At 39.4% G+C, this 10,414-nt stretch overlaps 1 protein-coding gene across 2 annotated transcripts in view; it reads left to right on the forward strand.

The window, feature by feature from the left end:
- Positions 1–10,414, forward strand: part of TTLL9 (tubulin tyrosine ligase like 9) — a 787,629-nt gene that overhangs the window by 615,461 nt on the left and 161,754 nt on the right. The gene's annotated exons all lie outside the window — the stretch shown is intronic.

Here is a 10,414-nt window from a genome sequence, read left to right on the forward strand (position 1 = left end):
AAACAATCCACTAAGTGGAAACTGGGCGTCGGTATGAATTTCATACCTTTAGAAAGAAGTTCAAAATGAACTTTTTCTAATTCAATATTGCTGTAATTATAAATTCTAAAATTGTTGTACTCACTTATAACACCCTCAGTTGTAATAATGTCAGTTATAATTGACCCAGTGTGATAATCATTGTGTTCTATTAAACTATCTGTCTCAGTACCTTCACCTAAAATTTCTTTCTCCATTTCCCTCCCTTTTTCCATTTCCCGAAATTCCCTTTTCTGGGAGAATGAAAAAAGTTCCATCATCCCTATTCAAATTGTCATAATGCAAATCTTGTTCATAATCATTTGCCTCAGTATTATGTTTAAAATGTTTATGATTCCCCCATTTGTATATGTCATGCCTCCTGTATTGATCCTTGTCCCTGTTTAATTTCTTATATTTACGTTCTAGAGCTTTTTTGGCTTTTTTTTTCTCTAGTTGTTGACTGATGCCACTACACCACCTGGCATCAATGATTTTGTTTCAGTAAAACCATTGTTGATGTTAAATAGGTAATATTTTATTTTTATTTTTAGCAACATATCAGCTAAGTATTTTTATACAAAATGGAGTGTTTGCACAGTACTATATACATATATATGTAAATATTATTGAATCACTCAGATTGTAATATATGGCTTTAAGACTATTCTTAGTTTTAGCGCCAATTTTAGGTATTTAAATGGAGACAGTATTACACTAATTATTTGTTCTGAAGAAGCTTGTATTTACGAGTGAAAGCACTTAACTTTCTGATTTACATTAAATCTGTTTTATACGAGTTCCAGAGGATTTATTGAGTTACTTGCTGATGACTGTGAGTAGCAGCGTTTAGCGTTGGTGTTTGCTGCAACTACAATACACATTCATGGATAAAAAAGAGCATAAAAATGTATAAGATACACCCTACATTTATCAACTACATTACAGTGACCATGAAACAGTGGCAGACCACTTTGCAATTAAGTGATGATAAAGGACAGATTATTATTCCAGGAATAAAAATTCAAAGGGTGATATTCCAGGGTGACTCCTTATCACTGCTGCAATTATGTCTTGCCCTTAACCCTTTAAGATGACTATGTAACAGATTAGGCCATGGCTATAATTTGGCTGCTAGAAAATAACAAACTGTAAAGACCTCACATCTTTTCTTTGTCAATTTAAAATTGTATAGCTCATCAGATGAGGAACTGAAAGCACAATTGCAAGTAGTCAAAACGTTTTCAGATGATAGAAGAATGTAATTTTGTCTTGATAAATGTTCAAAAGCAACCTTTAAAGCAGGAAAACTGCAGCAACAAGAAAACATCAGTTTGGGACAAGAATGTGATATAAAAGAACTTAAGCAAGGGGGAGGGTATAAATATTTGGCAATTGAAGGATCAACAATAAAACATGAACAAATGCGAATAAAACTTAGTAAGGAATATTTTAGAAGACTTAAGTTAATCCTGAAAACAGAGTTGATATCTAGGAACAAAATCCAAGCTATAAACCAATTTGCTCTTCCTGTCCTAACTTAGTTTTGGAGTGATTGACTGGCCCCAAAACATGTTAGATAGATTAGGCAGAAAAACAAGAAGGATGCTTCTTGCTCACCAAATGATTTGATTATATATTCTCCATTTTGAAGGAGGTATGAGCCTCCTTGAAATTGATTACATGTATAGATCTGCAATCATGGGACTGCACACATATCTGCTGACCTCACAAGACCCAAATGTAGTGAGAGTTTTGAAACATGAGGAGAATAAACCTAAGATGATTTCCCTGCTTAGTCTAGCAGAAGCATGTCGGCGTCAAGCAGGAATGGAAATCAAATCAGTAGTAGATAAAAATCAGGCAGTAACTGAATGTGCCAAAAAGCAAAAGAAAGAATATAAGGTGAAGAATCAGATGAGAAGGCAAGAAATGTGGAAAATCCATAAATATAGTTGCAAGTATAGAAAACTTAAGGAAGAACCTCATGTTGATCAGGATCGAATGCAGTAATGGCTAAGGAGAGGCAAATTCAAACCAAAAGATGAAAGGTTAATGTTGGTGGCCCAAGACAGTGGGCTACATACACATTGGTTTATAAAGCCCCATTGAACATTTGGGCGAAACAGACAAATGTAGGTTTTGTAAAACAGAATTGGAAACAGTCATACACCTCGTTATTGGTTGTGACATACTAATGGCAGAAGGAGTGTATACTGAAAGGCATAATAATGTGGCAAGACTATTGCACTGGGGATTGTGCAAACATTATAGTACTGAAGTGACTGAAAAACACTGGAAACATGAACCACAAAGCATCATAGCAAATGATGAAGTCTACATCACATGGGATCACCATTACCCACAGTTCAAAAGACAGATGTGAGAAAATCAGGTATTGCGATCCATGAAAAGAAGAAAAAAGTAGCATTGATCATTGAAATCGATACACCCAGCGACTACAGTGTATTGCATACAGAGAGTGACAAATTCATAAAATATAAAGATTTGCAGGCAGAAACAAGAGCAATGTGGAAGAAAGATACCCAGACAGTTCCAATAGTAGTAGGAGCAACTGGTCTTATAAAGAAGAATCTACAATTATATCTAGATATGTTACCAATACATATATCTCCATAGGAATTGCAGAAGGAGTCATTACTGGGCACATTGTGGGTGCTACGAAGAGCACTTCTGGCTGACATCAAAGATTGAAACAATACTAATTTCATGAACTTTAATAATACTTTGACTTAGGAATGGGGTTTATTCCTGTCACAGTATAAGAAACCCAAAAGATTTAGAGAAATTAAAAAAAAAGGGAGAGACCAAGGATTAGTCACATCCTCTGTGGCTGTTGGAGCCTCCTCAGTAGGAAAGGGAGACATACTCTTTTCATTCATGGGAGAAAGGGCAGGGAATGTATCCCTGTTGTGCCCATCCCCTGGGAAATATTGGATCTGTTTCTCCACAACTTCCTGTCAAAAAGAAACAGTAAACTAGACATGTATCTTTTGTGTCACTTAATCTGGACAGGAGAAATTTATTATGCTTGGCTCAGGGTCTTGTGCAGGCTCTTAACCATTCTTGTAAGGTAGTTTATGGTAAAAATTAGAGATTTCTCTTTCCCTAAAGAAGGTCAAGAAATTGAATCTGTAGGAGGTTGTGAAGGGACATTGCAGTTTCTTCTTGTCGAGTTTCTGATTCAGATTCTAAGGAGAGTGTGATATCTGATTTTCCCTGTGGTGGATTCTGGCTGTCTGACACTATTTTCAGGATGAAGCAATGTTTTTAGTAGGAGAATCCTGAGGTTTCTCGGTCCCTAAGACAATGTTATGATTTGTTACAACTAGAGTTTCCAGAACCTTCACCCATTCCTTCAGTTCAGTCAACCTTGAAGAATGTTTCTCCCATAGCCTATAGTTTCCTTGACAGTCAGCCTGCTGCCTCTAAGAAAGCAGATAGATTGTATAAAGTTCCTTAGTCTTTCTTGACCATTCTGATGGTGTGAAGTGATGAGCCCTGATTATGGCCCAGTCGAACCTGGTTCAATTAGCAGCTCGGGTGACTGATGAAATGGCAAGAAGGAATGGGTCTGCTCATCCCAGGTGGGAGGGTATTTGTTAATGATGCACCCTTAGGGGAGATATGGTTCACTGAGGGGCGTTGCCCTCAAACAAGATTGATGAAAGTGGGAGGAGATGCAGTGAATGAGTAGGACATATAAGAAATCCAACAAGGAGAGATGCACAGATGGTCAAGCCCTCAGGATGTCCTTAGGATCCATGACTAGCCCCAGAAATATCAGAGTAAGTCCAGGGGGGAGTCAGAGACAAGTTGGCATACCAGACGTGGATGTAGCGCACTGGGTGCTGAACCGGTGTAATGATGTCCCAAAGGGGAAAAGAAAATCCCTCAGTCTTTCAAGTGTTAATACACCAATCACAGATCTAACCCAGCAACTACAGCTTTAATAAATCCTGCAGCTGCCAAACATTTTGTTAATTCCAATCCTTTTCCTTCGGAGAAGGATGGGAAAGCTTTTGATAAGTTTAGGAAGAAAGCGTATGCTTCTTCAAATTTGATTTTTAAAATTCTAAACTGTCGGTCACATATGTTGAAGTTTAACCTGACAAATTGTGAAAGTATGAGGAATGCTTTTGGCATCAGTTTTCTCTTGTCAGGAAAATTTGCATTGTGTGATTTGTTTATTTATTGGCATTTGATTATTGGGCTAGTCCACTGGACTGTAAGAGCCCATTTTCAGTGGAGGCCAGGGGAGAAAAGCTCCAGCTACATGTAACTATCTTGAACAATTAAAATGAATTATACAGACAAGTTAACTTCCTGAGATTCAATATAGATATGAAAGTGTATAGATATATACAAAACTTACATAGCTGAATAATAAACAGCTTGGGAAATTAACATGATACAGTCATATCATCCATCACTTACTTTTATTTTTCAAATCTCTACATATTATTTATACTGTATTTATTACTCTGTAGATATTATTTCCAGGGCTGCTGCCACTGGTTTTGTTTAAAGGAGGTTTGCCTTACTGGATTCTCTGAACCTCCCTGATGGCATCAGAAATGAAATTTTGAATTCTGCCTTGGATAGAAATTTAGTATTTAGACCAATGTTGCAGATGTTATCAAAAAGTGTGGCAAGAGAGGTAAACTGATTCAGGGAATTTCCCAGATTTTTCAATTCTCTTTATCTTAAGTTCTCCAAGGGATTATCTGATACCTTGTCTAACTTGCACAAGAAACAAAATAAGCAGTAAAAACAGAATTCTGTTAAGCAGATGAATAAAAAGTAATGGCAGGGAGGTTCCAAAAAGAAAACGGGGACCTCCCCCAGAATAAACTAGAGTCAAATAAGTCAGAATGACTATCAGGTGTCTCACCCCCCCCCCCCCGACACACACACAAACACACACTGACAGTCTGCTATACTTTTAGAAAGATAGAAAGTCTGAATCTCCATTTCTTTCTTTCTTTGGGAGCAGATTATTTCAGACACATGAATCCTGAATGGGATCCTTCTAAGATGCACATGGTAGTGGGGGGACGTTTTTCTTTTCCAGGAGATTCCTCCTCATCCACCGGACCAAACTTCTCTTTCCTCCTGTCTCAGATTATATGCTATCTCAGGGAGTAATAGAAGTTGTTCTTCCTCCCCAGTTAGGGGAAGGTTTTTATTCAAGAATGTTTTCAGTGCCAAAGAAAGAATACTCTTGGAGACCAGTTCTGGATTTTTTTTTCTGAACTAGTTTGCTATACCACCCGAGTTCAAAATGCTTTCATTTCACAACCTGTTACCCCTTCTTCCTCACTTGAATTTTCTAGTAATCTTAGATTTAAAAGATAAATGTCATCATATTCTTATTTATCCAGATTTTTTGGCATTTCGTAAAACTTTGTGTGTCTGGATGACATTATCAGTTCTCTAACATATCCTTTGGGCTATCCACTTATCCAAGAGTGTTCACAAAGTATCTAGCTATCCTGTGATAGCCCACTGCAGGCTACAGGGTATTCACATTTTTCCATATTTACACAACTTGCTTATCTTCACAGAGTCCATTTTCAGAATATCAGGAATCTCTCTCTCTTGGGTAAGATATTTCCTACACAGGGTTTGTTTCCAAGAGTATATTCAAAAGCCTTTTCTGACTCCATCTCACTGGACTGTGTTTCTGGGATGCCTGGTAGCCACCTCAGTACAAAGAGCCTTTCTTCCACAGAAACAATAGATCTATATTTAGATCTGTTTTAGGGGGGTTTCTACTCAGACTTCAGTTTTACTGAGGAAATACCTTTGGATTCTGGGTTCCATGGCTTCCATGATTCTCATGATGCCTCTTGCAAGACTACACATGAGAAACCTACAGTGATATTTGAAACCTGTTTGGTCCCAGCATCACCACCCACTGTTTTCTTTTTTTTTAATTCCAGTTCTTGGATTTGTGAAAAGGGAGAGTTGATGGAGACATCAAATTTCTCAGAACCCAGGTTTCCTATTCTGTCTTCATTCTCCAAAGCAGTCATTTATAACAGACACCTCACACTTTGCACAGGGAGCAGTGTCATTAGGTATAAATGTGCTGGGTTTTGGGGACAAAAAAGACAGACCAAAACAATCTTATAAATGCTTTCAACTCTCTGAATCAACAGTGGTCCATGGGAGCTCTTCCAGTGTCTACAGAAAATGCCACAGTGATGTCATGCATAAACAAGCAAGTCCCCCTTGATCTTACCCCTATGCAGAGTAGCCATGTTAGCAAGGTATATAGATTTACAGCACAATCTCACTCCACAGGCATCTTACATTCCATCAGAGCAAAGCTGTGTAGTAAACAAGCTGAGCTGGACCAAGGCAGACCCTCACAAATGGAAACTGAATTTGGGGTCTTCCAAGATTTGATCCTTCTGTGAGGAATTCCTCAAGTAGGCCTTTTTGTCTCCCCTCCAAACAATCAACTGGCAAAATTCTGTTCAAGGATGCCATACAGAAAGTCCTGGAAAACGTATGCCTTTCCTTTTCCTTGAACAGGAATGTTCCTGTATGCCTTTCCACCCTTTCTGTTGATATCAGGGTGGTACTTTGATTCAGAAAGGCTCCCGAAAAGATCATTTTGATGACTCCCTTCTGGCCTAATCAACAGTGGTTCTTCCTTCTTTTGGAATTGTCATGGTGCAGTTGCCACAAGCTTCCTCCCAGACTGGATTTACTCACACAAGTTCAGTACTGTTTGATGCATCTTGAACACTGACAACTACAGCTGACTGCCTGGATGATAGGGTCTTAATACCTTTTAGGCACCTATTTTCTGAGAACATATGGAAGGTATTAATGGTGGCAAAAAGGCTGCTAGTAGGAAATCATATATTAGTTGTTGTTGTTGTGTTTCGGCTTTTCCCGGTTAGGGGTCGCCACAGCGGAACTGTGGTCCACTAATGATTGGTAGTTGATTTTTACATGCCGAGTTTCCAGCCCTGACGCACAACCTTCAACGAAGGTACGCCCATTTATGCATGTCTCCACGCAGAAGACGCTCTAGCTGCGAATTGAACCGGACAGCGTCTTACTGTGAGGCGACACCGCTACCGCAGCACCACCACCGTGGAGTAGGAAATCATATATTAGTAAATAATAAAATAATTCTATATAGTGCCAAAACAAGATCCAGTACTCATTCAGTGCTAGTTTTCTCTAGTTTTACATATTTGTGAATTAATATCCTGTGGTTTGTGTTACTTAACTGTCAAGGTACATTTGTTAGCATGCCTGGCCATGGATAACCCACTTTCAATGCATTCTCATATAAAAATGTTTTTGAAAGGATATTTGCATAAGAAGCCACCCAGAAAAACTAGTGGCTCCTCTTTAAGATCTTAATTTTGTGTTAGAAAAGCTAACACTTGATCCATTTGAAGCAACTCATCTGACTGACTTGAGGTGCTTAATGTGGAAAACAGGACATCATTTCCTGACAAGCCAGCCTTCTTGTGACTATTCCCTTCCCATCCCCCATCCCCTTTCCAGATGTTGGTCTACTGTTAATCTCTCTATCAAAGAAACTTTCCCCATCCTTTCCAGTGTGGGAATTAGTCACAAAAGACCATTGGGTTCTTTCAGTAATTTCCAAAGTTTTTCTAAAAATCAAGAAGTTGAGATCAGAAATCTTGCTGATGACTCCTTTCTGAACGAAACAGCACTGATTCCTTCTTTTTCATCTGGCACAGAGCAGTCATCACAAATTACTTCATGGGATGGACTTGATCACACAGCAAAAGGGCTTTCTAATTTATCCAAACCTGAGACCCTGAATCTAACCCTCTGGATGAATGGATTTTAATTTTTTTTTAGGCAGCTATTCTCAGTAGATGTACTACAGGAGGCTATGAAACATGCTACAAGAAAATCTTATGTTTCTAAAAGGAAGATTTTTTTTTTTTTATCTGGTGCCATAAAAAGAATCAGGTCTTATCAAATGAGTATCCCTATCATTATCTTGTGCTAGCTGCTCAGTTTATGGCTGACATATTCTTCCATAAAAGCATATCTGTCAGCTATTTCTGCCCACTTTTCTTTTGATCTGCCTTCATCTTCAAATCTTGAGGTCAAGCAGTTTTTAAAAGGCATCCTTCATCTCAGACCCCCTTGGAAAAATCTATCCCTCCTCCTTGGTACCTGACTTATATTTTAGAAAAAATAACTCTTAATTATTCTGAGCCTGCTTCTTCTGCCCCCTTGAAATTTTCTACTTAGAAGGCCATCCTGCTAGTGTCCCTTACTTCTGTGAAAAGGGTTTCTGAAATGCAAGCACTCATGGCTTTCTCCTCCCTTTTTGATGTTTCAGAAAGATAAGGTTATATTCAGGACTAACCCATACTTTATGCCTAAGGTGGTCAAATGAGCTGTCTTTGAAACAGGCTATTAATCTATCTCCCATTTTCCCTCCACTCTAAACAGAAGAGAGAGAATTTAGCATTTTTTAGATGTTCATAGCCAACTGAGGTTTTATGTTGACAAGACCATGTCTACCAGAAAGTCAGGCCAACTTTTAATTTTCTCTATGGACAAGAAGTTGGGCCTTCATATTTCCAAAGAGACAATTTCCAAACGAATCTATTCTGTCATCTCCTTTTACTATTCCTTCCACATTAAGGAGCTCCCAGGTATGGTTAGGGTGCACTCTGCCAGAGCTGTAACTTCTTCTGGTGCCTTTTCCAAAGGTCAGGACACCAGATCTATTTTAAAAGCATTCACTCGGTCTTTTCTACATACTTTTTTTTACCAAGCATTGCATGATTGGTGTATTTTCTAAAGCTAGAAGTGGGATTGCTGCATCCATACTGAAGGGAATCTTAAATTCCAGCTCAAATCTTTCATCCCTTAAGTCGCTTAGAAAGCTTTGGGTCTCTTCTCACTTGTTAGTAATACTGCAATAGTGATCATTGGAAGGACATAGTACAGTTGTGTAAGAATTTACCATAACAGTAGTTGTCCTACTGATCTGTTTTGCAGTATGACATCTCACCTTCCTTGACCTTTTTTTTTTTTTTTTTTTTTTTAGTAGGTAGTATCCCTGACGTGTTTTTGATAGCCTTCTGTCTTTGTTGCCTTGTTGGCTTTTGGTCTGATGCAAGAAATTCCTGAGGTACTTTGATCCCATATGTCCCTTATGTACCTCTTAGCCTTGGCTCTCTTTGGTCATAAAATGATGAATGGCATGACAGGAAGATGCCTAAAGTTTGGTTCCCTGGCTGGACATATGGCTGTCCCTGGCAGAATATTCCACTTGTTAGTGACACTGCAACAGTGATCAGTCAGCCATCTACTATTATCGTAAGATGTTAAGTTGTCAATCTCGCCTTCATTCTTGCTGGATGGGTTCGGAGCCGAACCTCGGCTCCGACTCGGCCGAATACTAAAGCTTGAGAGCTATTTTTACCGGCTCGAGGCTATCCTATGTCCCATAATGCTAGGCGAAATATACCCAGATCTCGTTTGCCACTTAGCTACGAGGTTGCGTTTTCACCGGCTCCAGGTCGTATATTTTTATTAATAACTTTTGAGGTAGTTTTTAGTCAGTCTTTTATCCTTTTTTGTTCCTTTAGTATCAGTGTAGTTAGCGACTATTGGGCCTCTGACCCTCCCCTTGTAGTACACTTTTCCCCTGGTTGTTCTGCATGTGTGTGTGGAATTCTGTCCTTCTACTTAGTGGTAGTTCCCTCTTTCATAGTAATTGTTTATAGTTTAGTGTATTGTGTGTTGTTTTGTACAGTATGTCTAAGGATACTAAGGTATCGGGTTTCAAGAAGTGTGACTCGTGCTGTCAGAAGATGTCTCTGACAGACGGACACACTTCTTGTGTGTATTGTTTGGGCCCTCTGCACCTGCAGGACTCTTGTTCCATCTGCCATGCTTTTAGCCCTAGAGTCCTGCAGGAGCGCAGAAACAAACTTATACTTAGAGGATTGTTAAAGCCTGAAGATTCCCCGGCTAAGACTATGGCTGGGAAACCTTCAAAGCCCACCAAATCATCGGCTCCATGTTCGGAGCCGGCACCGAGCGGTGCTCTTGCTGCCTCGTTGGTTCCAGCCAGAACCGAGGCATCTAGACCTCAGTTGGCTCTGACTTTAGTGTCGGAGCCATCTCCGAGCAGAAAGCGCTCTAGGTCTCCATCTCTCGAGTCGGTTAGATCGGCTCCGAAGTCTCCACTCTTGTCGGAGTGGAGCCATAGATCTCATTCCTCTAGGTCTTCCAGGCTTTCAGACCATGACCTCGAGAGGGTAGTCAGCTGGCTTTTGAAGTCGCAGGCACTGGCCCAGTTGGTACATAGCCTATCTCAACAGACCCCATGACCTAGGGACGCAGT

The sequence above is a fragment of the Protopterus annectens genome, chromosome 12.part0 (assembly GCF_019279795.1).
Source record: "Protopterus annectens isolate FY-2018-M chromosome 12.part0, PAN1.0, whole genome shotgun sequence".
Taxonomy (NCBI): domain Eukaryota; kingdom Metazoa; phylum Chordata; order Ceratodontiformes; family Protopteridae; genus Protopterus; species Protopterus annectens.